The sequence below is a fragment of the Centruroides sculpturatus genome, unplaced genomic scaffold (assembly GCF_000671375.1).
Source record: "Centruroides sculpturatus isolate CEXI.00-Female unplaced genomic scaffold, Cexi_2.0 scaffold323, whole genome shotgun sequence".
NCBI classification, from domain to species: domain Eukaryota; kingdom Metazoa; phylum Arthropoda; class Arachnida; order Scorpiones; family Buthidae; genus Centruroides; species Centruroides sculpturatus.
This window is the reverse complement of record NW_019384566.1, coordinates 41,406-54,631: the sequence shown is the minus strand read 5'-3', so window position 1 is coordinate 54,631 and position 13,226 is coordinate 41,406.

Sequence of the window (13,226 nt, the reverse complement as noted above, 5' to 3'; positions counted from 1 at the left end):
TGCATGTTGTTGAAACAGATACATTCTTTCCAGTTGTATCATTCCATATTGTAGTTACATCCAATGCTTTGTCTTGGCAATTGATTTTTATTATTCTTTTCAAACACCTATCATCAACCTGTTGAAGTTTTTTGCTGATGCCCATCCAGCAGCTTTGATAAGTATAACATGGCTGCAGTTGGTGTAATGAACAATAATCTGGTGCACTGTTGTCTTGCTTAGCATTAGCTCTTTACTAATAGCTCTTTCAGACATGCCATGACTGTTTCACAATGCTAGCATTCCTTAAATCTTCTGAAACAGCTTTTCCTCTGGCCATTGTAGACAAAATGCAAAGGTTTATGAATAAAACTAAAAAAGCACTTTGTATCATCTAGCTATTAGATTATGTAAAACATTCATGCAATGAATCAAAGCTACTTGTTTTAAACCTATCTATTAGATGGCTTGTTAACTGTAGCCTGGTCTAAGTTCAGTGGTGACTACTGTAAAAATCTGAATTTGGCTATTTTGGCACTTGCAATGTTATTCAATACAAACCTTCAATTAAGAACAGTTATTTTTAAATTGATGAGAATTATTGTAAATATTTGATATTTATAAAAAAATATTTAAATTTAAGAACTAATTTTAAATGCTAAAATACTATTAACACAATTAGCTCATAAAAATCAGTAGTTCAATATATATATTTGATATATAATTTTTTGCATTTCATTTTATACTGATGTTACTGCTGAATAGGACTAGGCTGACAGCTTTACTAATTTTCAAAAATTTTTAAAATGAAATAGTTATCATTATGTTAATCATATTTATGAATATAACAATTGAAAATACAGTTAGGAAAGAGATGATTTTGAACTATGATTTGGTAATAATCCAAAATTTGTAAATTGGTAGAAATATGATTAAAAAAAATAGTTTATAAAATCACACATAAAAAATAAGAAAAGTTAATATATTTTTGATTTATATTGAGAAATAATAATGGAAAAAGGAGGGGACAGAAGAAATCTACCAGATCAAATATAATGCAAGCAAATAACAGTTGACAAAAATTGCAAAATTAATTTTTATAATTTATAATTACTAAATGATCAAAAATTATCTGACTTGAGGTCAGGGAAAAAACATCTATGTATGTATGTATTGGTTCAAACAGTAGTCTCCTGAGTTTGCACACTTCTAGCAGTGCTTCTACTGTTATAAGCATTTTTCAGTCATTTATCAGGATCTTCAACAAGCACATTGTTGTGTTAGTCTTGATCTCTCCTGCATCCTGAAATCTTTTCTTTGAGGTGACATCTTGAGTTTGGGAAAGAGCCAAAAGTTGGCTGGAGCCTTTCTGAGGAGTAAGGAGCAATATAGTGTTTTGCAAGGAATGTCTGGATGAAATATAGTCTGTGGGCTGAAGCATTGTCATGATGATTGAAGTAGTCACCAGACTGCCAGAGCTGTTGTCTCTTGCACCTAACAGCATCTCATAAATGATGTAAAACAGTTAGGTAGTACTCCTTTGTCACAGTTTTTCCTTGAGGGACATACTCATGATGAACTACATCCTGGTGATAAAAAAAGGTTAACATGACCTTCATATTGTTGTGTGATTGCTATGTCTTTTTTTGGCCATGACATTTTCCATTGGGATGATTGTACTTTATCTCAGGGTTATAGTTCTAGATCCAGATCACATCACTGGTTATAATCTGAATGAAGTCAGGATCCATCATGTTCTGCCATTTTCACTTAATCACTAATGCAACAATAAAGGTGTGAACATGCAATTATCACGGATGCTTGACAGTGATTGCAGAGTAGTGTGAGCCCGAGGGGTTTGAGTTCGAAAATTTTTAGGGTTAACATATTTTTTCATTAGAGGATGGAAAAAAATATAACGGAAATAGATCGGATGTGGAATCTTACACATCGTCCGTTTGTCAATTAGTCAACGTGCACGTTCTAATTAGTCAGCATAACGAGTGAACGATCTGTTGGCTCCGTGCCAATGACGATCGTATAAAAACGATCGTCACGGGAAGTTCTGGGTGATCATCCCCTCAGTGCGACCGTCCCTCCGCGCGATCCTCAGGAAAGTCTGAATACAGTGTCTCCCGTCCCGATCCTGTCGGAGGAGAAGCCGGTAGAAGACATAAGCCTGTGACAGATGGCCAGCTTCCATAGTCCAGAAGGATCGTCGCATACTGTCCTCCGACATAAGGTATAACTGACCGCCACTATAACTCTCTTTGTAAACTCTCACGCGGCATAGTGAATAGTTACAGCTCCCTTATAGATAAATTTATGTTATCCGCATCTAAGCTATAATCAGTAACTTGTATACTCCTGTAAATTACTTTAGTTATAGAATAAACATTTATTTTGTTATTTGTTAAACCTGTCTCCTGTTTATCCGAGGAAACCTGTCGACTTACTGACGCACTCCCCACTCGATTTGCCCTCCTAGCCATCCTACAACTCTGAGATTGGGCTTTACCAGCCTGTGCAGATTAAGTGGTCAGTACCAGATTAACCCCTGACCCACTGCGTATCTCACAGTAGTATAGTACAGGCTTGCCAAAATTCACACACTAGAAGTAGGGTCCAAGGTCACATGATGACATAGTTTCTTCTCCAGCTTGCAAATACTTGCAATGATAAAAAAAAAAAAAAAGGCCTGACACTTTTAATCAGAATTTGTGTACCAAACTAAAGTTTAAAATATTTATTTAAAGAAGTGTTTTTTTATTGTTCACTATTATTGTAAATATTATTAAGTATGATGTTTATATTAATAAGAATATGGCGATATAAATGAATTTAGATGGAATTTAAAAGTATAACTCAATTTATAAATAAAATATTTACATTAAGATACTATAACAAAACCAAATTGTTATATAACTATGTTTTGACTAAATGAACTACAGTGCATATTAATTGTCTACATAAGTTTGTATTATATTGATTCTCATAATTAAGCTTTTTTTTATTGTTATTATATATGTTTATAGATATTTTTATGAGGAATAAAATATTTTGTCTATTCCAGTAATGTAAAGATAACTTTTTTCATATGATTAAAATATATTATTTTATGAAATCAATTATTGTTTAAAAGATAAAATATAGGAATATCAAATTTTTAAAATTTTTGATTTTTTTTATAGATAAATTTTACTGATTTCTATCAAGAAACATGTCCACAAATTTCTGTGGCTTCATCTAAAGTACATGTTGATTACAAATATAACAGTCCCTTGCTGCATATAAATTCTTATCGGTAAGAGTTTAATTATTATTTAAATTATAGAATAAATATTAATAATAATTCAAATTAAGTGTTTTTAATGTTCATAAAAATATGTAATTTTTTAATAAGAAAACTTCCATTAATTGCTTATTTTCTTCCCTTTTGTATGTGAATACAGGTATTCCTATACAAGGGAGAAAAAATAAAATTAAGAGTAACAAGAAAATATTTCTTTGTATTTAAACATTTTGATTAACATAGTTATCCCATAAAAAAGTATACAATTTATACACCATTATCTGTGACATATTTCTATCATATAAATAATTATTTGAAAATTCATCACTTAGAATCTTTCTAATAAATGTAAGACTGGACATGACACAAAGATGTGGATTAATGTACAATCTTGATCAATGGTATAATATAGGCAAAAAATGTCTCAGAAAAATCCAAATGCTGACCACTTACCTTAATTTGACATTTATTAAGATATAGTTGTATCAAAAAAATTTCAAATAAAAAATCAATATTATAATTTAAATAATTGACAGTCTGCTATCCTATACTACTATTATAAATAATATCTCAATAAAATGAAACATAAGTTATGTCTTGATTCCATAGTTGTTCATATCTTGTTTGTGTTAAGTCACATAAATAAGTTCTCAATTATAAATCAATGTTCAGGAACTATCTCAGGGCAGACCTGTTCTTGTTCTCCTTGCTGGTCCAAATTATTAACTTGGGCCATCTCTTGTTTTGGCATTGATCTTTTCTACCTTGGTATTTGATATTTCCATTGGAGAATTTTTCTCTCTTCTATTGTTATTTTCCAATTTTTCTATTTATAAGATAGAACAATCTTCTAATTCCATCTCATTAAACACTTTGTTTTAAATGATAAATTGTCTTTGGACTGCTAATCTCTGTTCAGTAATCTCTGTAAGAAACGTCAGAAAAACGAGCAGTAATGGATTGCTATAATTCAGAACCATGAGTTTCTTTGAGTAACCCTACAGTGCTGTGCCCTGGTTGATCAGCATCAGCAACTGTGTCCTATAGCTCACTTGTCAATGGATGTCCATGGACACTAACATCCATCATGGTCTTTATTGACCTGGGCAACAACTGATCCAGTATAGGATCCTTTATTTTCTTTGGCTTCATCATGTAGATTGGTTGGGATGATGGTAGATGCCATTTAGTCGGTCTCCTTCATCGAGATCTATTTGGTTTGGATGACCCTACTGGTAGTGTATACTACCACCACCATAGCTCTCAGCTTCTCAGAAGCGCGCAGGCCCCCTTACCACGACCAGGCGGCACCCATTGAGGGAGTATATTATTATTATTGTTAAGGTTTTTTTAATTTTTTACGTTTAAAGATCTTTTGGATATTGTTAATTATTGAAGCTAAAACTTTGTTTTCCAGTTAAAAAAATTTTTTTACATTATCATGTTCAGTAAAATAACTGTTATGAAAAAACCTACCGTGGTTTTTTAAATGAAAAGTTTTGAATCCTGATAAATATATTAGCTACTGTATGATCCCTACGTACAAATGTTATATCAATTTTATTACATATTTTAAATGTTTTATTTTTATAACTTAAATCTTTAAAGATAGTTAATTAAAACAGTATATTTTTAATGATTAAAATAATAATGGAATTATAAAAATGGAAATTTATTTTTAATTGTATTTAATTTTTAGTTTAAATCCCTATTTTTCAATCACTGGGAAAAATCTTAGCAGTAGCAGTTTTGCACATGGTGTAAATGCCAGAAGTAGAATATGCAGATTTGATTTGCTGGGTACATGTAATGATGATCAATGTACATGGTACTGTATAAATTTTTAAAATTAATATTATATTTATTATTTCTGTTTTTAAATTTTTATTAAGTGAATGGCAAAAATTTTCTCTATGTTCAATTTATAAAGATTAATATGATGTCTTTCTCTATTATTTTTTTCTTGAAATTTTTTATTTAATTTTAATAAATGAGTTATAAATAATTATTTTAATAACTGTTGTAATTCAGAATCTATTTTTCTTATTTAGGAATTACCAATTGATTTTTGTTTTACTTGTAAATACAAAGCAGCATTTGATAATGTTCAATGCAAAAGAAATTGTAATAAAATAATACATGAATCTGTTTATAAATTACATAAAAATATTTGGGTTTTTTATAATCTAAATTATAACTTGATTTTTATAGGATGTATGAATCATTTAAAATAAGATAATCAATGTACATGATACTGTATAAATTTAAAAATTTATACAGTATTATGTAGATTAATCATCATTGGATATGTAAGAGCTGAGTTTCAGCTCTGATGAGGACTTATCATACAATATTGATGCAATAGGAGAAATCATAGAAAGATGGATGAACGTTGGTTATTTGTTGTAACAACAATGTGCATTTTGGACAGTCAATTTGTCCCTCTTCATCTGTGGTTGTTAAAAATTGTGAATTACAGGTGTATGGGATCCAATTATAGTAATAGAAAGACAAAAAGCACATTACCAATCTGAATTAGTTAATCATGATTTACTAATATGCATACAGGCAGAAATTATGTTACTTAAATGTTGATTTAAACATTTCTTTTACTTGAACTTCATCTTTAGTTATTTATATTTCAGTTTCACTTTATAAATTGTATTAAATACTGGTTTAAATAAAATATAATTGCAAGTTATGAAATAGATTTTTTTAGTTTAAAAATTTTCTGTAAAATAACCTTTGAATTCAAATTATTTCAAGTATAATTATATAATAATTACAGCAGTAGCAATTTTTATTATAGAAATTAATTTTATATTTGTCATAGAAAATTGCATTATAAAATATTTTAATAGTTTTTTAATACAAAACTTGTCTAATAAAGAAAAAAACAAATACAGTAGAGCGTCGATTTTCCGAATCAATTGGGGACTGGGGTTGTTCGTATAACTGATATTTCGGATAACCGATTTATGTACGAAAAAATAGTTTAACGTATCCGATGTCGAAATTTTTCTCCGTTGCGTGTCGCTTTGCGTTGAATTTTCGTCGATTTTAAGCCTAACAAAGACTATTGTATCGTTAAAAATTATTTTTTTATTTTGTACGAACAAAATAAATATATTGAAAAATATAAAAACAATAAAAAATTATACTTCAGATGTTAATTTAGTATCAAAAACGTAAAATATTTGAGTAGCCCAAGACATAGCCAAAATTGAAGCGCCACAGCACTGGCGAAAATTTAAATTTGCTGACGAATTCTTTCGGATGATTGACGTTTCGGATGATTGACTTTCGGAAAATCGACGCTCTACTGTATTTCATTTTCATTAAAGAATGATTTAACCCTTTCGTGAACGCACTTTTCAGAAGCTCACGATATGGCACATCGCGGCAATTATACCGCATATGTAATATTACTTGATTTATGTCTATAATTAATTATTGTTTTGAAAATACGAATCAGATATACCAGAAAATTAATTTTACGACATTTTAATGAACAAATTGGTTATAAAATATTTAGATAATAAAAAAAAAGTTACTTTATATTCATGTGATGTTCACTTTCACACATGGCACATATAATCACTATATTCCGATGCTTTTTGCAAACATTTCTACCCATTCCTGACAAATTGATTTTTTCCTATTGTTTTTGTGTATGCCATAAATAATAAAATATTTAGATAAAAAAAAAAAAGTTACTTTATATTCATGTGATGTTCACTTTCACACATGGCACATATAATCACTATATTCCGATGCTTTTTGCAAACATTTCTACCCATTCCTGACAAATTGATTTTTTCCTATTGTTTTTGTGTATGCCATAAATAAAACAAATTCTAGGTTTTTGCCGCTACTTTGGATGACTCTTTGTTTCCCTTATATTTTTCAAAAATATAGACTAATATAAATTTAAAAATTTATAGAAACTTATGACAGCGTTAATTTAATATGTTTATTAATAAACTTGCAAATATTGACTTACTTTATTAAAAAAATTAAACACATATATATAAAAGTATACCGATATTTTAATTACATGGCAGGGCATGTAGCGGCAGTTACAAAGGCAAATGAGTTACGACTTCATTCAAAGACCAGTAACAACTAAACGGTTAGTATAACTGACCCAATTTCATAAACATGTTGTATTTTGTATTATGAAGAGAGAATACTATGACGAACTTCTGCAATAATTAAGTACAACGTCAAGCAAAAAACTTTATCTTTATTTTGCGGCAATTTTCCGCGGCCGCGTTCACCAAAGGGTTAATAAAAGTTTATTGAATATTATGTTAGAATTACAGAATTTGTATGAAGATTGAATGAAGGAAAAAGAGAAAAAAGTTGTAGGATTATTGATGATAAAATATAATAGAATGCTTTATTGAGAAAGAGGAAATCAGAAATTTAGAATATTCTATATCATTAAATATATAACTGTTTATATATTGTCTATTGAGTCAATTAATAGTTATTAAAAATAATGACAAGATCAATTTGCTTTTGATATTTTTCATAAGATATATGTATTTTTAAGTGCTTCATTTCTAATAGTATTATATTCAGTTAAAGATTGTGAATTTTATGGATTTTATTCAAATTTGCTTCTAAAACTTAATAATTTAATTTTACAGGCAACACAATGATGATTACAAATTGAATGAGAATGAAATACTTGTAAACTTGTTAGCTTTTGCTCCTTTGGTTGCAAAAATTGAAAAATTGGATAATTCACAATTGTGTGAAAAAAAATTAAGTATGTAACATTTATGTTTTATTTGATTAATTTACGAAGAAAAAGTAATTTAGAGTTTTAAAGCATTTTAATTTCAAATATTAATATAATTAAGTTTTTAAACATTAATGTTTTTAGTATATAAAATATAATTATCATCAAATTACGTGTTTCTTTTAATATTCAGAAAAAACAGCAGATGATTTCTTTCATGAATATCCATTATTGTCATTAGAAGAATTATGTAAAATTGCAGTGGAAAAAGTTAATATTTCATTACAAAATAGTGAGTAATGTTTCATTTTTTCCCATATCTTGATAAGAGCATAGCTTTACAGAAAAAGTATTTTAATAAATAATTAATAAAATTTTATATATTAATTTTTTTATTATTGAAATAACATAAAACTTTATTTCATGACCAAAGTAACATTAACAAATTTTAAAATTTTTTATTATTACTTTAAAATTTTTAAGATTTTTTATTAAGTAATAATAATAAAAACATTAATGTTTTTCAACATTTAGCTTAAAACGTTGTTGGCAGATACATATTTTGCAAGATAGTTATATTTAAATTTTTATGAAATATATATTACTTTAGAATTATTACATATATTATATAAAATATATATGTAATAATTCACGTAATTTTATGTAGTAATCTGTCACAACACAACTTCTACAATAATTGTGGTTTTTGATATTTAAAACTATTTTTAAATTATAATGAATTAAAATAAATAAATATATATTTTAATTCATTTAATTGCTCAAATGGCACATTTGAGCTATTATTTAAAATAAAAATTTATTAAATTTATTTCAGAGGCTCCATATTTTGTTTCATTTACAAACCGATTTTGGAAACCAAAAATAAAGAACCAAAAGTATACTTCAGAGGATAATGAATTTTCAACAAAAATTATTAAAGGTAATAAAGTCTGAAGTTTGTTTATTTATCTCTTAATAAAGATAACAACAATATTTGTGAAGTGTGTACAATATGCTGTGTGCCTTTTGAAAATTTTTATAGTTATATATTAAGTATGTTAAAATTTTTACTGTACACATTTATGCTTATTTACAAAATGAATGTTACATAATGATATATAATAATTATAGTATTTTATTTAGTAATTTAACTTTAAGAGAAAACAAACACTACTTATAATTATTTTCTTGTATAATTAGAGTTATTATTTTTTCATTGATATTCAAAATTTGAATACTTTTTAATGTTTCTTTTAAAGAATGGAGTTGCTTTGATACATCTTTCCAAGATGATTTTGACAATTTGATAACTGAAAATGACCAAAGATATTTCAATATGACAGAGAAAGGGATAGCTAAACTTGAAGTTGCAGTTACAGAAAATCCACATAATATACAACTATGGCTGAAATTGGCATATAAACATTTACACAATTCAGAGTAAGTGATTAACTATTTTAAAAAACTGATTTAATTTGATCTTGTGTTTTTTAAAATTATAGTTGTATTGATAATTTAGTTGTTGATACAATTATTTGGCTGTTATTTAGGAAATAAAATTTTATTTATTTTTCATATTTTTGTTTTAAATTAGTAATGTCTCCATATTTTATAAAGAAGTAAAAGAGAACATAAATGAGAAACAATGGCATTTTGTTTATTTAAGCTGTCACTGTTTATTGAGTTTAGGTTATAAAAATATGTCTATAAAAAGCATACATTGTATATATATATGTCTTTCACAAAAAATGTTAAAATTTGATATCTAAATAAAATGTCATAAAATAATGTTATTAAAAATAATTAAATAATTAAAATAAATGATAAATTTTGATATAGTAGAGACAGTTCAGTTGTATAAATTTTCAGTGGTAGAGACTAAGTTAAGAGTATTGAAATGATTCATTAATATTAACCTGTAATAACATGTAGTTTAGTTTTTATAGGATACATGCATAAGGTAATGATTTTTCACACAATTACATTACATGTTATTACTGTTCTTTGAATTTGATGATTATGTAAAATCCTGTAATTTATCTTCTCTGCATGTGCAAAATTTCAATCTCATATAACACAGTTAACATTTGTCTACTTTGTCTGAACTTAAAACACCCTTATATGATGTTCTTCCCTTTGTCTGTCCAGTTATTTGATGGACATTTAGAAGTTTAATGTGGGACCACCAACTTTCTTCAGTCCTGAAGTTATAGGTTTGTCATTCTCCTTTCATCTAGCATCAACAACTAGTGACACATGGTAAAAAAATTTTTTCGAGAGATTTGTTACAGATTTCCCTCTGGTTTCGAAATTGTCCAGATACAGAATTACTAACTGATCTTGATCTTCCCCATTTTCTTAATTGCATAACTGGGATTTTGCTTTGATCATGATACTCTTTCAAGACAGGTATGATACACACTTACTGAGGTAGTAGGTTTTTCAGATTGTCCATTTCATATGATATTAGTGATCTTTGCAAAAATATAACAAGATGTATCACTGCAAGGCATCAATTTAGAACACCTTTGATAATTGAAATTGTTCACAGGATGTGATATAACTAATACTTAATCTCCAGACTAGAAATATGGAGTTGTTTCCAAAGTCTATTAGTGTTTGCCACCTTCTTCCATCAGTTTTATTTAATTTTCATTTGCTTTTTAATTTCTTTTAATATAATTGAGATTCTTTTGAAATAAGGTATAATTTCTGGTATAAAATTATCATTACCAATTATTGATCAGATGCTATATGCCACAGCAATAGTGGTGTACATTTCTTGACCAAATTGTAAAAACACAGCAGTTTGGCAGTAGGTTTGTAACAGCTTAGGAGTTGCTTGAGATATCTGCTTGCTTTGCATTTTCTTTTGTATGATCCCCTAGATTACACTCCTTCATTCCTCCTAATATTATCATATCTGTTCAACTTCTTGACTAATTCACTTGGAGATACAATATTTGCTCACACATCCAAAAAGACCCTAAGGGGGTCTTCTTTTGATTTAATCAGTTATGATGAGATCTCTCACTGCTCGAAGCTTTTCATTTTCAAACCAAAAAATCCATCCTTGAAAAGATTTTTACTTTGAATTAATGAACTATTTTTAAGTATTACCTGATACCTTTTGTGCTTGTAAAATAATTTTGTTTGAATTTATTGTGGCTCAGTTTAACCTTTTTAGTAGAAATGACTTTATATAATCATTGTCTATTGTGATTTTTGTTCCAGTTCTCTAGTAATTAGTTTTGCTATATTAGTAGGTAACACTCCCAATAATTTTCTGCAACCTTCAGAATTTTCATTTCTCTCTCATACAAACAAAAAACAAACTGATATTTTCATCAGAGTAAAATCTTGGAACTAAATCCTGTAATTTGAATTTTAATCTGGCCAACATTGATCTTTTTAGATTGTAATTCTTACTCTAGTTTTTGTCCCTTCACTTTTAAAGTGGATTTTTGTCCCTTCACTTTTAAAGGGATTGTCTGGTCCAATGCAGAGCAGGGTCAGTAGCTCGCATTCAGGTCCATCTCAGATGGGATTTCCATGTTATACATCCTGCTAAGATGACCTCCTCTAGAAAAACTGAACTGCCCAAGAAAAAGACAAAATCGCTTTATCTCTGCCAATCATTAAGCCTACACAACATTAGTGTATGTAGTGTGTACATATTTTTGAAAGATCTCTAAAATATATCAAAACTTGCTAAATTCTTTTTCTGCTGCTGTCCCAATTAAGTGAAACGTTGTCCCAATTAAGCAATTAAATTATATATTAATTTATTAGTTTGGTTTCCGTTCTTTCGAATTTGGCCCAATAAAGTGGCTGCCCCAATTAACTGATGGCCCAATTAAANTAAAGTAAATAAGCTTATAATCACTTAATATTTAAATCTGTTTACGCAGTTAATTTTCTTAAAAATATATATTGCGTGGATTTATAAGGAAGAATTCGGCTTTAAAAATGCCTCGATCGTTATTAAATGTTTTAAGTTCTTTAAACTCGTTAGACTTATTTTTACGCCGACGTTTTCGAGATTAAAGTAAATAAGCTTATAATCACTTAATATTTAAATCTGTATTTAATTTTCTTAAAAATATATAGTTCTGTGGCTTTAATGTAAATCTAATGATAATTTTTTACGTAAAGGAGCTGATTTTTATGAATTTAAAATGCATTTCTTTCACATGTTTCTAAGTTTTAAGTTAGTATAGATATTAATTTAAGCATTAATTAAGATCTAATCTCTTCTTTCTGAAAATTCTTTTGTTAAAGGGAAGATACAATCTTAAATTCGAGTTTGTCAAGCTTCAAAATCTGCGTATAATGAAATATTTTAAATGATTTTTACTTATTTTAAATACATATCAATAATGATACTAATAGGCCAGGGAGAGTATTATAATTGTTTCCTTGTTAATCTAATTTATTTTTTAATAATATGAGGGTGAGTTTTTTTTTTCAAGCTCCGATGGTCCATAAAACAAAGACAAGTGTAAATAACAAAATAAATTTATTACCAAAAGTTAAGTACAAACATGGTTACTGTTCGACATAATCAAGGTGAAGATTGACATAATCACGGAAGAAAGAGATGGAAATTGCTCGGCACTAAATCAAGGATATATGCTGGGTGTTTAAATGTGATGAGAACTTCTACCCAGCTTAAAACTTTTTAATGTGTGAAGACTTTCACCTCTTTCCTGAACTGAAAAAGTGGCTAGCAGGGCAGAGGTTTCAGACTAATGACGATCTTCAAAACAATATTAGGGCCCATTTCAAGTCATTGGCGGCAACATTCTATCACAAGGGGATGGAAAAGCTCGTCCACAGATATGACAAATTCCTCAATCTTCACCATGATTATGTCGAAAAGTAACCATGTTTGTACCTAACTTTTGGTGATAAATTCATTTTGTTATTTACACTTGTCTTTTTTTTTTTTTTTATGGGCCATCGGAGCTTGAAAAAACAGCCTATATATATATTCTGTATTAATAAATTTATATTAATACTATTAATGTAATTTCTGTAAAAATTATGTTCTAACTATAAAAAGTACTATAAAAAATGAATTCTATAAACTCATCATTTTATAAAATTTCATTTTTATAGGAAATGAATGTAACTTGTACAGAAAATATTTTCATTAAATATGAATGGAATGTAAAGATCATGCACTATTGTTAGAAATTGTGT